This window comes from Pseudophryne corroboree, unplaced genomic scaffold, assembly GCF_028390025.1.
Source record: "Pseudophryne corroboree isolate aPseCor3 unplaced genomic scaffold, aPseCor3.hap2 scaffold_1417, whole genome shotgun sequence".
NCBI lineage: Eukaryota > Metazoa > Chordata > Amphibia > Anura > Myobatrachidae > Pseudophryne > Pseudophryne corroboree.
In genome coordinates, this window is record NW_026968043.1 from 64,613 (window position 1) to 87,246 (window position 22,634).

At 43.9% G+C, this 22,634-nt stretch overlaps 9 non-coding genes and 1 pseudogene across 9 annotated transcripts; 9 read left to right on the forward strand and 1 right to left on the reverse strand.

Moving 5' to 3' along the window:
* The first annotated feature begins 93 nt into the window (after positions 1 to 93).
* Positions 94 to 209, forward strand: LOC134995872 (U5 spliceosomal RNA). Its single transcript, XR_010198601.1, has one exon. It is a non-coding gene; the product is annotated as a U5 spliceosomal RNA (small nuclear RNA).
* Positions 210 to 495: 286 nt separating this feature from the next.
* LOC134995876 (U5 spliceosomal RNA) lies at positions 496 to 611 on the forward strand. The gene has a single exon (XR_010198605.1). It is a non-coding gene; the product is annotated as a U5 spliceosomal RNA (small nuclear RNA).
* A 274-nt stretch (positions 612 to 885) lies between these two features.
* LOC134995879 (U5 spliceosomal RNA) lies at positions 886 to 1,001 on the forward strand. The gene has a single exon (XR_010198608.1). It is a non-coding gene; the product is annotated as a U5 spliceosomal RNA (small nuclear RNA).
* A 275-nt stretch (positions 1,002 to 1,276) lies between these two features.
* LOC134995878 (U5 spliceosomal RNA) lies at positions 1,277 to 1,392 on the forward strand. Its single transcript, XR_010198607.1, has one exon. It is a non-coding gene; the product is annotated as a U5 spliceosomal RNA (small nuclear RNA).
* A 270-nt stretch (positions 1,393 to 1,662) lies between these two features.
* Positions 1,663 to 1,778, forward strand: LOC134995873 (U5 spliceosomal RNA). The gene has a single exon (XR_010198602.1). It is a non-coding gene; the product is annotated as a U5 spliceosomal RNA (small nuclear RNA).
* Positions 1,779 to 2,064: 286 nt separating this feature from the next.
* Positions 2,065 to 2,180, forward strand: LOC134995877 (U5 spliceosomal RNA). The gene has a single exon (XR_010198606.1). It is a non-coding gene; the product is annotated as a U5 spliceosomal RNA (small nuclear RNA).
* A 274-nt stretch (positions 2,181 to 2,454) lies between these two features.
* On the forward strand, positions 2,455 to 2,570 carry LOC134995880 (U5 spliceosomal RNA). Its single transcript, XR_010198609.1, has one exon. It is a non-coding gene; the product is annotated as a U5 spliceosomal RNA (small nuclear RNA).
* Positions 2,571 to 2,845: 275 nt separating this feature from the next.
* Positions 2,846 to 2,961, forward strand: LOC134995881 (U5 spliceosomal RNA). The gene has a single exon (XR_010198610.1). It is a non-coding gene; the product is annotated as a U5 spliceosomal RNA (small nuclear RNA).
* Positions 2,962 to 8,321: 5,360 nt separating this feature from the next.
* On the reverse strand, positions 8,322 to 8,395 carry TRNAN-AUU (transfer RNA asparagine (anticodon AUU)). Its single transcript has one exon. It is a non-coding gene; the product is annotated as a tRNA-Asn (tRNA).
* Positions 8,396 to 16,607: 8,212 nt separating this feature from the next.
* LOC134995871 (U1 spliceosomal RNA) lies at positions 16,608 to 16,740 on the forward strand (annotated as a pseudogene).
* The last annotated feature ends 5,894 nt before the right edge of the window (positions 16,741 to 22,634 follow it).

The window sequence follows — 22,634 nt, forward strand, 5'->3', positions numbered from 1 at the left end:
GTGAGAAATCTGCTTTCTTTCAAATTGGGCGCTCACTTTGATCTGAATGAGGACTGCTGGCACGGCACTCAGGCGACAGGTGGAATCTTGGTCATGCTCTGGTTTCTCTTCAGAACGAACAAATCTTTCGCCTTTTACTAAAGATTTCCGTGGAGAGGAGCAAAACTGAGTTTTATCTCAATTTTTGCATGCCCCATATTATTGGGGTTTCTTTTATCGGATTAAAGACAGAACGAGTGTGCTTTCTTGTTAGCTTTAATGTAAGTTTATTTGCATAACAATGACAATAAATGTCTGTTTCTTTTCAAGCAGAACTTTCTTGACCATACTAATTGCTTGAAAGATCTGGGAGCACGTGGAAAAGAGTACAAACCATGCTTATAGCAAGGGGAAGCCTGGTGAGAAATCTGCTTTCTTTCTTTCAAATTGGGTGCTCACTTTGAGCTGAATGAGGACTGCTGGCATGGCACTCAGGCGACAGGTGGAATCTTGGTCATGCTCTGGTTTCTCTTCAGAACGAACAAATCTTTCGCCTTTTACTAAAGATTTCCGTGGAGAGGAGCAAAACTGAGTTTTATCTCAATTTTTGCATGCCCCGTCTTATTGGGGTTTCTTTTATCAGTTTAAAGATAGAACGAGTGTGCTTTAATGTAAGCTCATTTGCATAGAAATGACAGTAAATGTTAGTTTCTTTTCAAACAGAACTTTCTTGACTATACTAATTGCTTGAAAGATCTGGGAGCACATGGAAAAGAGTACAAACCATGTTTATAGCAAGGGGAAGCCTGGTGAGAAATCTGCTTTCTTTCTTTCAAATTGGGTGCTCACTTTGAGCTGAATGAGGACTGCTGGCATGGCACTCAGGCGACAGGTAGAATCTTGGTCATGCTGTGGTTTCTCTTCAGAACGAACAAATCTTTCGCCTTTTACTAAAGATTTCCGTGGAGAGGAACAAAACGGAGTTTTATCTCAATTTTTGCATGCCCCATCTTATTGGGGTTTTATTTTATCGGTTTAAAGATAGAACGAGTGTGCTTTAATGTAAGCTCATTTGCATAGAAATGACAGTAAATGTTTGTTTCTTTTCAAACAGAACTTTCTTGAGCACACTAATTGTTTGAAAGATCTGGGAGCACATGGAAAAGAGTACAAACGATGTTTATAGCAAGGGGAAGCCTGGTGAGAAATCTGCTTTCTTTCATTCAAATTGGGTGCTTACTTTGAGCTGAATGAGAACTGCTGGCATGGCACTCAGGCGACAGGTGGAATCTTGGTCATGCTGTGGTTTCTCTTCAGAACGAACAAATCTTTCGCCTTTTACTAAAGATTTCCGTGGAGAGGAACAAAACCGAGTTTTATCTCAATTTTTGCATGCCCCATCTTTTTGGGGTTTCTTTTATCGGTTTAAAGATAGAATGAGTGTGCTTTAATGTAAGCTCATTTGCATAGAAATGACAGTAAATGTTTGTTTCTTTTCAAACAGAACTTTCTTGAGCATGCTACTTGCTTGAAAGATCTGGGAGCACATGGAATACAGTACAAACCATGCTTATAGCAAGGAGAAGACAGGTGAGAAATCTGCGTTCTTTCAAATTGGGCGCTCACTTTGATCTGAATGAGGACTGCTGGCACGGCACTCAGGCGACAGGTGGAATCTTGGTCATGCTCTGGTTTCTCTTCAGAACGAACAAATCTTTCGCCTTTTACTAAAGATTTCCGTGGAGAGGAGCAAAACTGAGTTTTATCTCAATTTTTGCATGCCCCATATTATTGGGGTTTCTTTTATCGGATTAAAGACAGAACGAGTGTGCTTTCTTGTTAGCTTTAATGTAAGTTTATTTGCATAACAATGACAATAAATGTCTGTTTCTTTTCAAGCAGAACTTTCTTGACCATACTAATTGCTTGAAAGATCTGGGAGCACGTGGAAAAGAGTACAAACCATGCTTATAGCAAGGGGAAGCCTGGTGAGAAATCTGCTTTCTTTCTTTCAAATTGGGTGCTCACTTTGAGCTGAATGAGGACTGCTGGCATGGCACTCAGGCGACAGGTGGAATCTTGGTCATGCTCTGGTTTCTCTTCAGAACGAACAAATCTTTCGCCTTTTACTAAAGATTTCCGTGGAGAGGAGCAAAACTGAGTTTTATCTCAATTTTTGCATGCCCCGTCTTATTGGGGTTTCTTTTATCAGTTTAAAGATAGAACGAGTGTGCTTTAATGTAAGCTCATTTGCATAGAAATGACAGTAAATGTTAGTTTCTTTTCAAACAGAACTTTCTTGACTATACTAATTGCTTGAAAGATCTGGGAGCACATGGAAAAGAGTACAAACCATGTTTATAGCAAGGGGAAGCCTGGTGAGAAATCTGCTTTCTTTCTTTCAAATTGGGTGCTCACTTTGATCTGAATGAGGACTGCTGGCATGGCACTCAGGCGACAGGTAGAATCTTGGTCATGCTGTGGTTTCTCTTCAGAACGAACAAATCTTTCGCCTTTTACTAAAGATTTCCGTGGAGAGGAACAAAACGGAGTTTTATCTCAATTTTTGCATGCCCCATCTTATTGGGGTTTTATTTTATCGGTTTAAAGATAGAACGAGTGTGCTTTAATGTAAGCTCATTTGCATAGAAATGACAGTAAATGTTTGTTTCTTTTCAAACAGAACTTTCTTGACCACACTAATTGTTTGAAAGATCTGGGAGCACATGGAAAAGAGTACAAACGATGTTTATAGCAAGGGGAAGCCTGGTGAGAAATCTGCTTTCTTTCATTCAAATTGGGTGCTTACTTTGAGCAGAATGAGAACTGCTGGCATGGCACTCAGGCGACAGGTGGAATCTTGGTCATGCTCTGGTTTCTCTTCAGAACTAACAAATATTTCGCCTTTTATTAAAGATTTCCGTGGAGAGGAGCAAAACTGAGTTTTATCTCAATTTTTGCATGCCCCATATTATTGGGGTTTCTTTTATCAGTTTAAAGACAGAACGAGTGTGCTTTCTTGTTAGCTTTAATGTAAGTTTATTTGCATAACAATGACAGTAAATGTTTGTTTCTTTTCAAACAGAACTTTCTTGACCATGCTACTTGCTTGAAAGATCTGGGAGCACATGGAAAACAGTACAAACCATGCAGTATCACAAGAGCCTTTATTTGATCTTTCATGAAGATAGAGCAGAATTGAGGACACGTCAACAATTTCTGCCAAAGGTGGTTCATCTTTCCACATGGTGCCTTTGGCCACTGACACCTTCGTTGAGTCAAAGTCTCTGGCTGTGGTCAGAACTTTGAAAATTTATGTCACCAGAACGGTACAGATTAGGAAAACAGAGGCTCTGTTTGTCCTGTATGCTCCCAACAGGATTGGGTGTCCTGCTTCCATGCAGACCATTATGCGCTGGATCTGTGGTAAGATTCAGCATGCTCATTCCACGGCAGGATTGCCGTTACTGAATTAGGTGAAGACCCATTCTACTAGAAAGGTGGGTTCATCCTGGGCAGCTGGTCGGGGAGTCTCGGCATTGCAACTTTGCCGAGCAGCTATTTAGTAAACACTTTTGCTAAGTTTTACAAGTTTGATACCTTGGCTGATGATAACCTCAAGTTGGGTCATTCGGTGCTGCAGAGTCGTTCGCACTCTCCCACCCGTTCAAGAGCTTTGGTATAACCCCATGGTTCTTAATGTGACCCCAGCATCCTCTAGGTCATATGAGAAAATAGGATTTTAATACCTACCGGTAAATCCTTTTCTCTTAGTACGTAGAGGATGCTGGGCACCCGTCCCAGTCCATACTGTGTCTGCAGTTATTACTTGTGGTTATACACATGTTGTGTTACGGTTCTGCTCAGCTTTTTGCTGCAATTGTTCATGCCGTTGGCTTGTGTTCTGTTGAATGCCACGTTCTGCGGCATGCTTAAGGTGTGAGCTGGTAAGATGCTCACCTTAGTTTAACAATAAATCCTTTCCTCGAAATGTCCGTCTCCCTGGGCACAGTTCCTATAACTAGAGTCTGGAGGAGGGGCATAGAGGGAGGAGCCAGTTCACACCCTTTGAAAGTCTTAAAGTGCCCATGTCTCTTGCGGATCCCGTCTATACCCCATGGTTCTTAATGTGACCCCAGCATCCTCTACGGACTAAGAGAAAAGGATGCCCTTGTGTACTATCCTGACTTCTCCTCCCGTCTGCTTACTTTGTGCCTTCCAACGCACAATGCGAACTACATGTGGTGCTGCAGGGCCCACACCCTTTTACTTGCCTTACAGAGCAGCTCTGGAGCTGTTACAGTGCCCAGCTGCTGCAAGAAATCAGCATGAATGCTTCAGGGGATGGGGCATGGCCAACATGAGCCCCACACCAAAGGAGGGTGGGGGTGTTTAATGCGAACTAGGGGTCATCCAAGCACTGCAAAAGGCCGCCATGCCCTGCATGCCCCTTTTCTCTTTTTATATGCAGATGAGGGTTCCAGCCAACTTTGGCCCACTGCTTGGATGACATCACCGTATGCAAATCCGTCTGCTGCAGACCTTCCCCCAGGAATGCTTGTACTAGTTGTTGGATATGGTTTGATATTTGATGGTGCTTCAGTATTAGGCAGCCTTCCGCCCTCCCATGTTCATCTGAAAAGATGTGGTCTCCCTGCAGTTGTTGTCCCCAGACGAGAGTTCCCTTGTGCTTCCTCAGTTGAATCTCCTTAACTTGACGGGGGAGGGGCTGCCCGAGCTGCCACCCTCCCCAGCCCTATCCCAATTCATACTTATTTTACATATTAGATCTCTTGATCATGAAGATTGTTCTCACAGGGTGAGGTTCATCCATTATATTTTAAAATAGGAAGGTACAAATTACACATTTGAATTGCATCTATGTGCTGGATTCAAATGCCCCCCCCCCCTTCCTTTCTCAATTGTGCCCGTCAGCAGCTATTCTAAGGTTGCTGCCAATGGGTGTGACACATTAATTTCTTCTGTGGGGTACACTGGACTCCACAAGGATTCACATTGGGGTGTAGAGTAGGATCTTGATCTGAGGCACCAACCGGCTCAAAGCTTTTGACTGTTCCCAAGATGCTCAGCGCATCCTCCTCTATAACCCCGCTTCCATGAACAGGGAGCTCAGTTTGTAGTTGGTGCCTTCAGTAGCAGGCCACTTAACAGGGGCCTGCCTCAGGCAGCCTATTCTTAGCTATTAATTTTGACAAGAAAAGAAGAACTTGTTTTATGAGAATCTACAAGGGCTGCAGCAGGCTAGGTCTAATAGACATCTTTACTGCAGCTTCATCACTCCCAGCGGCGCTGTATACTCCCGTGCCCTGGTTGCTGGGTCACTGCAGCGGAGGCTCCGGTTTCTTCCTAAGGTCAGTCACACACACACCGCCCTTCCGGATCACGAGGCCGCTGATTAAGGGGAGCGTGGCCGTAGGGGGTGGGCCGTGTGCGCACTGGGGTGGACACTGATTACTGGGCAGCCGCTCCACTAGCCACCAGGTACAGTTAAGGAGCACAGGTCTGGGGGTTTTTCTCCTATATTAACCCAATTTTGTACTGCCCGCAGCGCATTGTGATTGGTAATAGGGCCTGATTCAGGTTGGATTGCAATCACAATAAGCGATCCAACTGCAAAAATTGCTAAGATCATACGCATGTGCCTGCATGCGATCGCCTCTGCCTGTCAATCGGGGCAGGGGGGGAGAGTGGGGTCAGCAACACTCCATTTCCAAGTCAGGGATGGAGCAGTGCGGGGGCAAGGCTTCAAAATGGGGTCTGCAATGGAGGAGACACAGGGGGCGTGGTCACAGCGGCTGTATGACATCACATTCAGCCGCTGTGATCACAAAAATGGTGGCGGCTTCCTGCGCGCACATACAGTCTGCACCAGCAGGAGGCTACACCATTGTTTATGATCACGCTGAACTGCAGTGCGACTGCAATTACAGCATGGTCAAGAAGGGAGGTGTCATACTGGGTGGCCATGCCCTGTCACTGTGCAGGAGCCAGCACCGCTTACACACTAGTCCCCGGGTGCAGCCCCCAACCCCCGGGACACCCGGAGCAATAAAATGTAGATTCAGGCCACCAGGCCACGCCCCTACCTATGAAATCATGCCTCCTTTTTACCATTGCGCTGCTTATTTGCACGTACTGCATTACAATCTCCCTCGCCACCTCTCTGGGTGTCACCAGTGATAGTGACACCTCTGCCATGCTTGTAGCAGCTGGTCCAAAGATCTATGCCTCAAGCCCTGAGTGTTTGGCCCTTGTGACTTGTTGATCATCATAGCGAAGCAGATGCTTACAGAAAACTGCAGGGGCTTAGATTGAAAATAAAAAAAATTGATGGGTATAAGGTAGAGAGGAGCGGGTTCGGTTCTCCGAGAACCGAATTCCCCACGAACTCCACGTGGTTTACACTGGTCTGAGGCAGGCTCGGTTGTTCCCGCCTGACTCGGAAAACCTGAACAAGGGAAAATGTCATCATCCCGCTGTCGGATTCTCGCGAGATTCGGATATTATATATAGAGCTGCGCGTTGCCGCCATTTTTACTCGTGCATTGAAGAGAGAGCGGAGAGGACGTGGCTATGTTCTCTCAGTGGAAATCTCAATATCAGTGCTCAGTATCAGTGGTTACCTATTGCTGCTCAGTAATACTAGTAGTGTGTCTCTCTTGCTCAGTGTCAGTTCTCAGTAGTATCCTCATCAGTGCTCAGTATCACTGCTCATTGTCTTGTGCTGCATTGTGGTGCTCAGCATACTACAGTACATTACTAATAGTCCAGTGCTGCATCTTGCTGCTCAGTGTCAGTTCTAGTATCCTCATCAGTGCTCACTATCACTGCTCATTGCATTGTGGTGTTCTATATACTACAGTAATATAGTAACATATAGTAACATAGTTTTTGAGGTTGAATAGAGGCAAATTGCCCATCGTGTTCAACCTGTTTTAAGTTGTGATGATTCTACATACTTGCTGAATAATGTTTTATGACTAGTTAGCTACTAAAACTCATGTTACCCCCGGATTAACCATGTTGATATTTTAAGTATTATAACCTTGGATAGCTTTTTCATTCAGAAATGTATCCATTCCTTTTTTAAATCCAATTACAGAGTCCGCCATTACCACCTTCCCTGGCAGGGAATTCCACATCCTGATTGCCCTAACAGTGAAGAACCCTTTCCTCCATTGCGTTCTGAACTTTCCTCCAGTCGCAGCGAGTGACCACGTGTTCTTTTAATAAATAATTCCTCTGATAACTCTTTGTTATGTATCTTTACATATTTGAAGATATTAATAATATCTCCTCTTAGGCACCTCTTTTCTAGTGTATACATATTCAGCCTAGTAAGTCTTTCCTTATAGTCCAGTACTTTTAGGCCTTTAATCAATTTAGTCTTCAGGATCTCTCAGACTTCCATGAGCAGCAGAGTAGTGCAATGGAAGGATGCTGGGCCCATAACCCAGAGGTCGATTGATCGAAACTATCCTCTGCTATGTGCATTTTTTTTTTATAATTAAAGTAATCAAAAACTGGGATTGATATTTTGGCTCTTTTATTTTTACTTAAAGTACAATAACTTTTATCATTTTAATTTGTTTTAATAGTATATTGACAGCATTGTTTTCTTTAAAAAATCCACTTAATTTTCTTTACCCTATTACTGAAATGGTAATTGACAAAAACAAACTACATTGTCATCAGAAGAGCAATGCAAAATGTACAAGTGATATATTAAAATCATCTTCCATCTTGAATTTCAATGATGCATTCGGACAACAATTTTGTGAGAAACATCTTCACCCATAAAGAAAGATTTTCTTAATTCCTTACCTGTGTGCTGATTAGATATTACCTTGTTTTCACATTAAACAGACTTCCACATGAGAAAGCAGCAAGGATGCAGTAACGTTTATGTTTCCTGGTTTCCTGTATTATTTCAGTAGACATTGAAATGAGGATGCATCTTGCTGCCTTTCCAATGAAGCAAGTTTAATTCAGTAATAGGTGAAAAAACATTCCTACAAAGGTGTTAATCAGAGACTTGGCTTTGTGGACACTTTTCAGAGAGCAAATTTGTTAGCATAAAAATAAAGTCAGAAAATGAAGAGCTGTTTAATCACTCAATTGGACTTTTCTGCCAGCATAATTTTTTTTTCTCTGCAATCCACTGCTAAATTGTGCTTCCTAGCTGTTTTTTATAAAATCACTTAATTAAATCTAACTCTGATTACATCAGAGAAGGCCAGGTACCCTACACCATAAGAGGGGGTTTGAAATTTTGACTTGTCTACTTAAAGATCACCAAAATCTGATCACAAGGTTAATTACATCCCTGGGTGGAATTGAACCACCAACCTTTTGGTTAATAGCCAAACATGCTAACCGATTGCACCACAGAGACACCTCGTAAAAGTCCATTCTGACAAAGGCTAATAAGCATTCATCTAGAACGTTCCCTAACAAAACTTTAAAAAGTCAATAATCTGGAGAGTTTTGGTAAGAAACACATTGCTACTTTCCCATGATGAGTGAGTGCTTCAGGATCTCTTGCACTTACATGAGCAGCAAAGTACTGCAACGGAAGCATGCTGGGCCCATAACCCAGAGGTAGGCAGATTGAAACTATCTTCTGCTATATGCATTGTTTTTTGTTAATTAAAGTAATCCAAAACTGGGATTGATATTTTGGCTCTTTTATTTTTACTTAAAGTAAAATAACTTTTACCATTTTAATTTGTTTTAATAGTATATTGACAGTATTGTTTTCTATCAAAAATCCACTTAATTTTCTTTACCCTATTATTAAAATGGTAATTGACAAAAACAAACTACATTGTCACCAGAAGAGCAGTACAAAATGTACAAGTGATATATTAAAATCATCTTTCCAGCTTGAATTTCAATGATGCTTTGGTGCAACAATTTTGTGAGAAACATCTTCACCCATAAAGAAAGATTTTCTTAATTCCTTACCTGTGTGCTGATTAGATATCACCTTGTTTTCACATTAAACAGACTTCCCCATGAGGAAGCAGCAAGGATGCAGTGACGTTTATGTTTCCTGGTGTCAACCTGTATTATTTCAGTAGACATTGAAATGAGGATGCATCTTGCTGCCTTTCCAATGAAGCAAGTTTAATTCAGTAATAGGTGAAAAACCATTCCTACAAAGGTGTTAATCAGAGACTTGGCTTTGTGGACACTTTTCAGAGAGCAAATTTGTTAGCATAAACATAAAATCAGAAAATGAAGAGCTGTTTCGTCACTCAATTGGACTTTTCTGCCAGCATAATTTTTTTTCTCTGCAACCCACTGCTAAATTGTGCTTCCTAGCTGTTTTTTTTATAAAATCACTTAATTAAATCTAACTCTGATTACATCAGAGAAGGCCAGGTACCCTACACCATAAGAGGGGGTTTGAAATTTTGACTTGTCTACTTAAAGATCACCAAAATCTGATTACAAGGTCAATTACATCCCTGGGTGGGATTGAACCACCAACCTTTTGGTTAATAGCCAAACATGCTAACCGATTGCGCCACATAGACACCTTGCAAAAGTAAATACTGACAAAGGCTAATAAGCATTCATCTAGAACGTTTCCTAGAAAAACTTTAAAAAGTCAATAATCTGGAGAATTTTTGTAAGAAACACATTGGTACTTTCCCATGATGAGTGAGTGCTTCAGGATCTCTTTCACTTACATGGGCTATTAATCAAAAGGTTGGTGGTTCAATCCCACCCAGGGATGTAATTGACCTTGTGATCAGATTTTGGTGATCTTTAAGTAGACAAGTCAAAATTTCAAACCCCCTTTTATGGTGTAGGGTACCTGGCCTTCTCTGACGTAATCAGAGTTAGATTTAATTAAGTGATTTTATAAAAAACAGCTAGGAAGCACAATTTAGCAGTGGGTTGCAGAGAAAAAAATAACATTTTAAACCTACCGGTAAATTTTTTTCTCTCGTAGTCCGTAGAGGATGATGGGGACTCCGTAAGGACCATGGGGGATAGACGGGCTCCGCAGCAGACATGGGCACTTTAAGAAAGACTTTAGATCTGGGTGTGCACTGGCTCCTCCCTCTATGCCCCTCCTCCATACCTCAGTTAGAGAAACTGTGCCCAGAGGAGACGGACAGTACGAGGAAAGGATTTTTGTTAATCCAAGGTCAAGATTCATACCAGCCACACCAATCACACCGTATAACTTGTGATATACTACCCAGTTAACAGTATGAAAACAACATAGCATCAGTCCAAGACCGATGAAAACTAACATATAACCCTTATGTAAGCAATAACTATATACAAGTCTTGCAGAAGTAGTCCGCACTTGGGACGGGCACCCAGCATCCTCTACGGACTACGAGAAAAAGATTTACCGGTAGGTTTAAAATCTTATTTTCTCTTACGTCCTAGAGGATGCTGGGGATTCCGTAAGGACCATGGGGATTATACCAAAGCTCCCAAACGGGCTCCTGCGGATGACTCTGCAGCACCGATTGAGCAAACAGGAGGTCCTCCTCAGCCAGGGTATCAAACTTATAGAACTTTGCAAAGGTGTTTGAACCCGACCAAGTAGCAGCTCGGCACAGCTGTAGTGCCGAGACCCCTCGGGCAGCTGCCCAAGAAGAGCCCACCTTCCTAGTGGAATGGGCCTTGACTGAATTAAGCAACGGCAATCCCGCCATAGAATGCGCCTGCTGAATCGTGTTACAGATCCAGAGAGCAATAGTCTGCTTTGAAGCAGGGGTGCCAATCTTGTTGGCTGCATACAGGACAAACAGTGCTTCTGTTTTTCTGACTCTAGCCGTTCTGGCCACGTAAATTTTCAAAGCCCTGACCACATCAAGGGACTCGGAATCCTCCAAGTCACGCGTAGCCACAGGCACCACAATAGGTTGGTTCATATGAAAGGATGAGTCCACTTTTAGCAGGAATTGAGGACGGGTCTGCAATTCCGCTCTATCCATATGGAAAACCAGATAGGGGATTTTATGTGATAAAGCTGCTAATTCCGACACTCGCCTAGCGGAAGCCAAGGCTAATAACATGACCACCTTCCAAGTGAGATATTTAAACTCCACCATTTTAAGTGGTTCAAACCATAACCTTAACACCACGTTAAGGTCCCAAGGGACCACCGGAGGTACAAAAGGAGGCTGAATATGCAGTACTCCCTTCACAAAAGTTTGTACTTACTTCAGGAAGAGAGGCCAATTCCTTTTGAAAGAAAATGGATAAGGCCAAAATCTGAACCTTAATAGAGCCTAATTTTAGGCCCAAATTCACTCCAGTTTGTAGGAAGTGAAGGAAGTGGCCCAGGTGGAATTCTTCCGTATGAGCATTCCTGGCCTCACACCAAGAAACATATTTTCGCCATATACAGTGATAATGTTTAGATGTCACGTCCTTCCTAGCCTTTATTAGCGTAGGAATGACCTCATCTGGAATACCCATTTCCGCTAGGATCCGGCGTTCAACCGCCATGCCGTCAAACGCAGCTGCGGTAAGTCTTGGAACAGACAGGGCCCCTGTTGCAACAGGTCCTGTCTTAGAGGAAGTGGCCACGGATCTTCTGTGAGCATTTCCTGCAGATCTGGATACCAGGTCCTTCGCGGCCAATCTGGAACAATGAGAATTGTTCTTACTCCTCTTTTTCTTACTATTATCAACACCTTGGGTATGAGAGGTAGAGGAGGAAATACATAGACCGACCGGAACACCCACGGTGTCACTAGGGCGTCTACAGCTACTGCCTGAGGGTCTCTTGACCTGGTGCAATACCTCTGTAGCTTTTTGTTGAGGCGGGACGCCATCATGTCTATCTGGAACAGTCCCCACCGACTTGCAATCTGTGCGAAGACTTCCTGATGGAGTCCCCACTCTCCTGGATGTAGGTCGTGTCTGCTGAGGAAGTCTGCTTCCCAGTTGTCCACTCCCGGAATGAACACTGCTGACAGTGCGCTTACATGATTCTCCGCCCAGCGAAGAATTCTGGTTGCTTCCGCCATCGCCACTCTGCTCCTTGTGCCGCCTTGGCGGTTTACATGAACTACTGCGGTGACGTTGTCTGACTGGATCAGAACTGGTTGGTCGCGAAGTAAGGTCTCCGCTTGACATAGGGCGTTGTATATGGCCCTTAGCTCCAGGATGTTGATGTGAAGACAAGTCTCCTGACTTGACCAAAGACCTTGGAAATTTCTTCCCTGTGTGGCTGCTCCCCAACCTCGGAGGCTCGCGTTCGTGGTCACCAGGATCCAGTCCTGAATGCCGAACCTGCGGCCCTCTAGAAGGTGAGCACTCTGCAGCCACCACAGGAGAGATACCCTGGCCCTGGGGGACAGGGTGATCAACTGATGAATCTGTAGATGTGACCCAGACCATTTGTCCAGTAGGTCCCATTGCAAGATCCTCGCATGGAACCTGCCGAAGGGAATGGCCTCGTATGATGCCACCATCATTCCCAGGACTCGAGTGCAGTGATGCACTGACACCTGTTTTGGTTTCAATAGGTTCCTGACCAGAGTCATGAGTTCCTGGGCCTTTTCTATCGGAAGATAAACCCTTTTCTGGTCCGTATCCAGAATAATGCCCAAGCAAAGTCAGACGAGTCGTAGGAACCAACTGCGACTTCGGGATATTGAGAATCCAGCCGTGTTGCTGTAACACCTTCAGTGAAAGTTATACGCTGTTCAGCAACTGCTCTCTTGATCTCGCTTTTATGAGGAGATCGTTCAAGTACGGGATAATTGTGACACCTTGCTTTCGCAGGAGCACCATAATTTCCGTCATTACCTTGGTGAAAATTCTCGGAGAAAATTCTGGAGAGACCAAACGGCAACGTCTGAAATTGGTAATGACAATACTGTACCGCAAATCTTAGGTACGCCTGATGAGGTGGATAAATGAGTACATGAAGGTATGCATCCTTTATGTCCAGAGATATCATAAAATCCCCCCCTTCTAGGCTGGCGATGACCGCTCTTAGCGATTCCATCTTGAACTTGAACCTTTTCAAGTATAGGTTCAGGGATTTTAAATTTAATATGGGTCTGACCAAACCGTCCGGTTTTGGGACTACAAACAGGGTCGAATAATTTCCCTTTCCTTGTTGAAGCAGGGGAACCTTGACCACCACCTGTTGAAGATACAATTTGTGAATTGCATTTAACACTATCTCCCTTTCCTGGGGAGAAGATGGTAGGGCCGATTTGAAAAACCGGCGAGGAGGCACTTCTTCGAATTTCAGCTTGTAACCCTGAGAAACAATTTCTATTGCCTAGGTATCCACCTGCGAATGAACCCAGATGTGGCTGAAAACTCGAAGACGTGCCCCCAACTGGGCGGACTCCTTTAGCGGAGCCCCAGCGTCATGCGGTGGATTTTGTAGAGGCCAGGGAGGACTTCTGTTCCTGGGAACTAGCTGTGTTGTGCAGCTTCTTCCCTCTGCCCTTACCTCTGGCAAGAAAGGACGCACCTCGTACTTTCTTGTTTCTCTGTGATCGAAAGGACTGCATTTGATAATGTGGTGCTTTCTTAGGCTGTGAGGGAATATAAGGCAAAAAATTTGATTTACCAGCTGTAGCTGTGGAGACTAGGTCCGAGAGACCTTCCCCAAACAATTCCTCACCCCTGTAAGGTAAAACCTCCATATGCCTTTTTGAGTCGGCATCACCTGTCCATTGCCGGGTCCATAGGACTCGTCTAGCAGAAATCGACATAGCGTTTATTCTAGAACCCAGTAGACTAATGTCACTTTGAGCATCTCTCATATATAGGACAGCATCTTTTATATGCCCTATGGTCAATAACATAGCATCCTTATCTAGGGTCTCAATCTCTGCTGATAAGGTATCTGTCCATGCTGCCACCGCGCTACAACCCCGGCCGACGCAATCGCCGGTCTGAGTAAGGTACCAGAATGTGTGTAAATGGACTTTAGGGTAACCTCCTGCTTGCGGTCAGCAGGGTCCCTGATGGTAGCCGTATCCTGGGATGGCAGCGCTACCTTTTTGGATAAGCGTGTCAATGCTTTATCCACCCTAGGGGAGGATTCCCACCGTATCCTGTCCATTGGCGGGAAAGGATACGCCATAAGAATCCTTTTGGGAATCTGCAGCTTTTTGTCTGGAGATTCCCAAGCTTTTTCACATAATTCGTTCAACTCATGTGAGGGGGGAAAGGTTATCTCAGGTTTCTTTCCCTTATACATGTGTACCCTCGTGTCAGGGACAGGGGACTCTGTGATGTGCAAAACATCTTTTATTGCAATAATCATATATCGAATACATTTAGCCAATTTTGGCTGTAACTTTGCATCATCGTAGTCGACACTGGAGTCAGAATCCGTGTCGGTATCTGTGTCAACTATTTGGGATAGTGGGCGCTTTTGAGACCCCGAAGGTCCCTGCGACATAGGGACAGGCATGGGTTGACTCCCTGACTGTTCCCTAGCTTCAGCTTTGTCTAATCTCTTGTGTAATAAGTTTACATTAGCACTTAAAACATTCCACATATCCATCCAGTCAGGTGTCGGCGTTGTCGATGGAGACACCACATTAATTTGCTCCTGCTCCTCTCTAGGAGAGCCTTCTACCTCAGACATGTCGACACACGTGTACCGACACACCATACACTCAGGGAATCCTCTTATCTGAGGACAGTTCCCCAACAAGGCCCTTTGGAGAGACAGAGAGAGAGAGTATGCCAGCACACACCCCAGCGCTATATGACCCAGGAAAAAAACACAATAATTTTATGTTTACCCAGTAGCGCTGTATTTCCATATATATATGCGCCTAATTATGTGCCCCCCTCTTCTTTAAGACCCTCTTTCTACCGTGGTATAAGCAGGGGAGAGTCCGTGGAGCTTCCCCTCAGCGGTGCTGTGGAGAAAATGGCGCTGGTGAGTGCTGAGGGAGAAGCCCCACCCCCTCAGCGACGGGCTTCTGTCCCGCTCAAATATAGTAAAAAAATGGCGGGGGCTCTTATATATATATACAGTGCCTAGCTGCATATATATTTATTTTGCCAAAGAGAGGTCTATATTGCTGCCCAGGGCGTCCCCCCTGCGCCCTTCACCCTTACACTGACTGCCGTGTGTGAGGTGTATGGGAGCAATGGAGCACAGCTTTACTGCTGTGCGTTACCTCAGTGAAGATCATGAAGTCTTCCGCCGCCTCTGAAGTCTTCTTTTCTTCTCATACTCACCCGGCTTCTATCTTCCGGCTCTGCGAGGGGGACGGCGGCGCGGCTCTGGGACGGACGGCGAGGGTGAGACCTGCGTACCGATCCCTCTGGAGCTAATGCTGTACAGTAGCCTAAGAAGCAGAGCCTATCAACTCACAGAAGTAGGTGTGCATCTCTCCCCTCCGCCCCTCGATGCAGGGAGTCTGTTGCCAGCAGGCTCCCTGAAAATAAAAAAATCTAACAAATATACTTTCTATCAGGAAACTCAGGAGAGCTCCCTGAAAAGCACCCAGTCTCCTCTGGGCACAGTAGTAAACTGAGGTCTGGAGGAGGGGCATAGAGGGAGGAGCCAGTGCACACCCAGATCTAAAGTCTTTCTTAAAGTGCCCATGTCTCCTGCGGAGCCCGTCTATCCCCCATGGTCCTTACGGAGTCCCCAGCATCCTCTAGGACGTAAGAGAAAAATTATGCTGGCAGAAAAATCCAATTGAGTGATTAAACAGCTCCAGAGCTGCTCTGTAAGGCAAGTAAAAGGGTGTGGGCCCTGCAGCACTACCTGTAGTTTGCATTGTGCATTGGAAGCCTAGTTTGCTGTCTGTTTCCACTTCTTTTTTCTTGAGCCCCTCCCATCTATACCCTTGTGCACTATCCTGACTTCTCCTCCCGTCTGCTTACTTTGTGCCTTCCAATGCACAATGCAAACTACAAGTAGTGCTGCAGGGCCCACACCCTTTTACTTGCCTTACAGAGCAGCTCTTGAGCTGTTACAGTGCCCAGCTGCTGCAAGAAATCAGCGTGAATGCTTCAGGGGCTGGGGCATGGCCAACATGAGCCCCACACTGAAGGAGGGTGGGGGTGTTTAATGCGAACTAGGGGTCTCGCACAATGCGAACTACAGGTAGTGCTGCAGGGCCCACACCCTTTTACTTGCCTTACAGAGCAGCTCTGGAGCTGTTACAGTGCCCAGCTGCTGCAAGAAATCAGCTTGAATGCTTCAGGGGCTGGGGCATAGCCAACATGAGCCCCACACCGACGGAGGGTGGAGGTGTTTAATGCGAACTAGGGGTCATCCAAGTGCCGCAAAAGGCCGCCATGCCCTGCACGCATCTTTTCTCTTTTCATATGCAGACGAGGGTTGAAGCCAACTTTGACCCTCTGCTTGGATGACATCGCCATATGCAAATCCATCTGCTGCAGGCCTTCCCCCAGGAATGCTTGCACTAGTTGTTGCATTTGGTTTGTTGTTTGGGGGTGCTTCAGTATTAGGCAGCCTTCTGCCCTCCCATGTTCATCTGAAAATATGTGTTCTCCCTGCAGTTGTTGTCCCCAGATAAGAGTTCCCTTGTGCTGCCTCAGTTGAATCTCCTTTACTTGACAGAGATGTGCCTGAGCAGCGGCCCTCCCCAGCCCTATCCCAAATCATACTTATTTTGCATAGGAGATACCATGGTCATGAAGACTGTTCTCCCAGGGTGCGGTTCATTCATTGCATTCTGGGTATGCTGACCCCTGTGATTTTCCCAAATGTGGGAAACTCGACTGCATTATTTAATCCGAACTAGGGGTCATCCAAGCACCGCAAAAGGCCGCCATGCCCTGCATACCCCTTTTCTCTTTTCATAAGCAGACGAGGTTTGAAGCCAACTTTGACCCACTGCTTGGATGACATCACTTGCTGCCTTTCCAATGAAGCAAGTTTAATTTAATAATAGGTGAAAAACCATCCCTACAAAGGTATTAATCAGATACTTGGCTTTGTGGACACTTTTCAGAGCACAAATTTGTTAGCATAAAAATAAAGCCAGAAAATGAAGAGCTGTTTAATCACTCAATTGGATTTTTCTGCCAGCATATTTCTTTTTCTCTGCAACCCACTGCTAAATTGTGCTTCGTGGCAGTTTTTTTTATAAAATCACTTAATCAAATCTAACTCTGATTACATCAGAGAAGGCCAGGTACCCTACACCATAAGATGTGGTTTGAAATTTTTACTTGTCTACTTAAAGATCACCAAAATCTGATAACAAGGTCAATTACGTCCCTAGGTGGGATTGAACCACCAACCTTTTGGTTAACAACTGAACACGCTAACTATTTGCGCCTCAGAGACACTTTGCGAAAGTACATACTGACAAAGGCTAATAAGCATTCATCTAGAACGTTTCCTAGAAAAACTTTAAAAAGTCAATAATCTGGAGAGTTTTTGTAAGATGTTCCTTCCATCAACCAATGAAGAAACACATTGGTACTTTCCCATGATGAGTGAGTACTTCAGGATCTCTTGCACTTACATGTGCAGCAGAGGACTACAATGGAAGCATGCTGGGCCTATAACCCAGAGGTAGGCAGATTGCAACTGTCCTCTGCTATATGCATTTTTTTTGTTAATTAAAGTAATCCAAAACTGGGATTGATATTTTGGCTCTTTTATTTTTACTTAAAGTACAATAACTTTTACCGTTTTAATTTGTTTTAATAGTATATTGACAGTATTGTTTTCTTTCAAAAATCCACTTAATTTTCTTTACCCTATTATTAAAATGGTAAGTGACAAAAACAAACTACATTGTCACCAGAAGAGCAATACAAAATGTACAAGTGATATATTAAAATCATCTTTTCAGCTTGAATTTCAATGATGCATTGAGGTAACGATTTTGTGAGAAACATCTTCACCCTTAAATAAAGATTTTCTTAATTCCCTACCTGTGTGCTAATTAGATATCACCTTGTTTTCACATTTAACAGACTTCCACATGAGAAAGCAGCAAAGATGCAGTGGCGTTAATGTTTCCTGGTGTCAACCTGTATTATTTCAGTAGACATTGAAATGAGGATGCATCTTGCTGCCTTTCCAATGAAGCAAGTTTAATTTAGTAATAGGTTAAAAACCATCCCTACAAAGGTGTTAATCAGAGACTTGGCTTCGTGGACACTTTTCAGAGAACAAATTTGTTAGCATAAAAATAAAGCCAGAAAATGAAGAGCTGTTTAATCACTCAATTGGATTTTTCTGCCAGCATTTTTCTTTTTCTCTGCAACCCACTGCTAAATTGTGCTTCCTAGCTGTTTTTTTTATAAAATCACTTAATCAAATCTAACTCTGATTACATCAGAGAAGGCCATGTATCCTACACCATAAGATGGGGTTTGAAATTTTGACTTGTCTACTTAAAGATCACCAAAATCTGATAACAAGGTCAATTACGTCCCTGGGTGGGATTGAACCACCAACCTTTTGGTTAATAGCCTTATACACTAACTGATTGCGCCACAGCGACACTTTTCAAAAGTACATACTGACAAAGGCTAATAAGCATTCATCTAGAATGTTTCCTAGTAACATTTTAAAAAGTCAATAATGTGGAGAGTTTTTGTAAGATGTTTCTTCCATCAACCAATGAAGAAACACATTGGTACTTTCCCATGATGAGTGAGTGCTTCAGGATCTCTTGCACTTACATGTGCAGCAGAGTACTGTAATGGAAGCATGCTGGGTCCATAACCCAGAGGTAGGCAGATTGAAACTATCCTCTGCTATATGCATTGTTTTTTGTTAATTAAAGTAATCCAAAACTGGGATTGATATTTTTGCTCTTTTATTTTTACTTAAAGTACAATAACTTTTACCATTTTAATTTGTTTTAATAGTATATTGACAGTATTGTTTTCTTTCAAAAATCCACTTAATTTTCTTTACCCTATTATTAAAATGGTAATTGACAAAAACAAACTACATTGTCACCAGAAGAGCAGTACAAAATGTACAAGTGATATATTAAAATCATCTTTCCAGCTTGAATTTCAATGATGCCTTGGTGCAACAATTTTGTGAGAAACATCTTCACCCATAAAGAAAGATTTTCTTAATTCCTTACCTGTGTGCTGATTAGATATCACCTTGTTTTCACATTAAACAGACTTCCCCATGAGGAAGCAGCAAGGATGCAGTGACGTTTATGTTTCCTGGTGTCAACCTGTATTATTTCAGTAGACATTGAAATGAGGATGCATCTTGCTGCCTTTCCAATGAAGCAAGTTTAATTTAATAATAGGTGAAAAACCATCCCTACAAAGCTGTTAATCAGATACTTGGCTTTGTGGACACTTTTCAGAGCACAAATTTGTTAGCATAAAAATAAAGCCAGAAAATGAAGAGCTGTTTAATCACTCAATTGGATTTTTCTGCCAGCATATTTCTTTTTCTCTGCAACCCACTGCTAAATTGTGCTTCGTGGCTGTTTTTTTTATAAAATCACTTAATCAAATCTAACTCTGATTACATCAGAGAAGGCCAGGTACCCTACACCATAAGATGTGGTTTGAAATCTTTACTTGTCTACTTAAAGATCACCAAAATCTGATAACAAGGTCAATTACGTCCCTAGGTGGGATTGAACCACCAACCTTTTGGTTAACAACTGAACACGCTAACTATTTGCGCCTCAGAGACACTTTGCGAAAGTACATACTGACAAAGGCTAATAAGCATTCATCTAGAACGTTTCCTAGAAAAACTTTAAAAAGTCAATAATCTGGAGAGTTTTTGTAAGATGTTCCTTCCATCAACCAATGAAGAAACACATTGGTACTTTCCCATGATGAGTGAGTGCTTCAGGATCTCTTGCACTTACATGTGCAGCAGAGGACTACAATGGAAGCATGCTGGGCCTATAACCCAGAGGTAGGCAGATTGCAACTGTCCTCTGCTATATGCATTTTTTTTGTTAATTAAAGTAATCCAAAACTGGGATTGATATTTTGGCTCTTTTATTTTTACTTAAAGTACAATAACTTTTACTGTTTTAATTTGTTTTAATAGTATATTGACAGTATTGTTTTCTTTCAAAAATCCACTTAATTTTCTTGACCCTATTATTAAAATGGTAATTGACAAAAACAAACTACATTGTCACCAGAAGAGCAATACAAAGGGGTATATGCAATAGCGGGCGAATCGCGTCATTAGATCCGCCTCTGTATGATTCGCCCGCTATCGCCAGCCGCAGCCCTGTCGCCGGGACCCTGGATTCGCAATATGCAATGAAAAAATGATTCGCCCCTCCTGCAGGAGGATTCCGGCCAATCGGCGATCAGTGGGCGTACTGAATTCGCCTTCCCGCCCAAAGCAGCACTATATTAGGGCTTGTTTGTTGCATGTGCTCTGCAGCCATTTTGTGAACCTGCAGAGAGGTGTGAGGAGGTGCAGAGCTAGCAATTTGGTTGTTTGCTGTGGATATCTTTGGACACCCCAGCAGGCTTTATTCCAGGACAGTCAGGAGGATTCCTGTTACCCCGGAGCAGAGCCATTTTAGGAGCTTTTACTACAGTTGTAGGTAAGTACCACATGTGTGTCTGGTGTTGCATGTATGTGTTTGTGTAGTGGGGGTTGCCATGAGGTGTACATGGGGTGTTTGTGCATGTGTGCATGTGTGCAGGTATGTGTATAGCCCCTTGCTTGTGTTGCTGCATTTTTGGGGGGAGACTTGTGTTTTGGGGTAGTTTTTCACGTTTTTTTTTTTCTTTAATTGACTTTTTTGGGTCTTCTATTAGCATTGGTGTACCCCCTGAGTGTGTTGGGATGCTTTCTGGCCATTTTGGGGTGATTTGGAGCAAGTTTAGTCGACAGCCAGGTTGACATGTGCTGCTGATTGTTTTTCAAACATGTGTTTTCCTGCCTAATTTTGATGTGGGGTGCCTCCTGAGTGTGCAGGGATGCTTTCTGGTCATTTTGGGGTGATTTGGAGCAAGTTGAGTCGACAGCCAGGTTGACATGTGATGCTGATTGTTTTTCAAACATGTGTTTTCCCGCCTAATTTTGCTGTGGGGTGCCTCCTGAGTGTGCAGGGATGCTTTCTGGCCATTTTGGGGTGATTTGGAGCAAGTTGAGTCGACAGCCAGGTTGACATGTGCTGCTGATTGTTTTTCAAACATGTGTTTTCCCGCCTAATTTTGCTGTGGGGTGCCTCCTGAGTGTGCAGGGATGCTTTATGGCCATTTTGGGGTGATTTGGAGCAAGTTGAGTCGACAGCCTGGTTGACATGTGCTGCTGATTGTTTTTCAAACATGTGTTTTCCCGCCTAATTTTGCTGTGGGGTGCCTCCTGAGTGTGCAGGGATGCTTTCTGGCCATTTTGGGGTGATTTGGAGCAAGTTGAGTCGACAGCCAGGTTGACATGTGCTGCTGATTGTTTTTCAAACATGTGTTTTCCCGCCTAATTTTGCTGTGGGGTGCCTCCTGAGTGTGCAGGGATGCTTTCTGGCCATTTTGGGGTGATTTGGAGCAAGTTTAGTCGACAGCCAGGTTGACATGTGCTGCTGATTGTTTTTCAAACATGTGTTTTCCCACCTAATTTTGCTGTGGGGTGCCTCCTGAGTGTGCAGGGATGCTTTCTGGCCATTTTGGGGTGATTTGGAGCAAGTTGAGTCGACAGCCAGGTTGACATGTGCTGCTGATTGTTTTTCAAACATGTGTTTTCCCACCTAATTTTGCTGTGGGGTGCCTCCTGAGTGTGCAGGGATGCTTTCTGGCCATTTTGGGGTGATTTGGAGCAAGTTTAGTCGACAGCCTGGTCGACATTTTGTAAGGGGCAGCCATTTTGTAAGGGGCAGCCATTTTGTGAGGGTCAGCCATTTATACATGTATGTTTTTTTTTTTTTATAACAGAGATGTCAAGGGACAAACCAACCCGATCCGCCCCTTCCCCCACCCCCTCGGATCTATCCCTGCAAAGCAATGAGGAGTGGGAGCCAACCCAGGAGGCGGATGCGACCGACCAGGCATCTAGTGACCAGCCGCGGTCGTCAAGGGCCCATGAGAAGTCCAAGAAAAAGCCTAGTAAAAAGGTACTTAACCACACATGCAGACACAAATAGCATCAAACTTTACCCACTGTAGTTTGTGCAATGCCATGCACACCTACTGTAATAGGTGCGCAATGCCAGGGATACTGACACTCACAGGTACATACCGATCTTAATAAAAATTTTTTTTTTTTTTTTTTAATCCCTAAAGGCAAGAAGCCAGCCAGAGGAGCAGTCGGAGGAGGAAGCCTCTGGTGAAGAAGCAGGACAGAAAAAGCCGCGTGGACCCAGATACACTGAGGCGGAAAACTGTGTCCTAGTGGATTGCGTCGACAGGTCCTACGACGTTTTGTATGGATCAAGGGCACAGAAAACAGCATTTAAGGTAAAGCGGAACATCTGGGAATCCATCGCCAGTCAAGTAACTGCAATTTCTGGAAACCGTCGGAGCACCCGAAATTGCTTGAAGCGGTACAGTGATTGCCGCAGACAGACCAAGAAGAAGATGGGGATTCAGCGCCGACATGAGACAGCTACGGGAGGTGGCCCGGCTCTCAATTTGAAGTGGCTATCCTGGGAGAACGTTATTAGAAGGCGCTTGAACCCTGTCATGGTCGAAGGAGTTCGCGGAGGTGTGGACTCCAG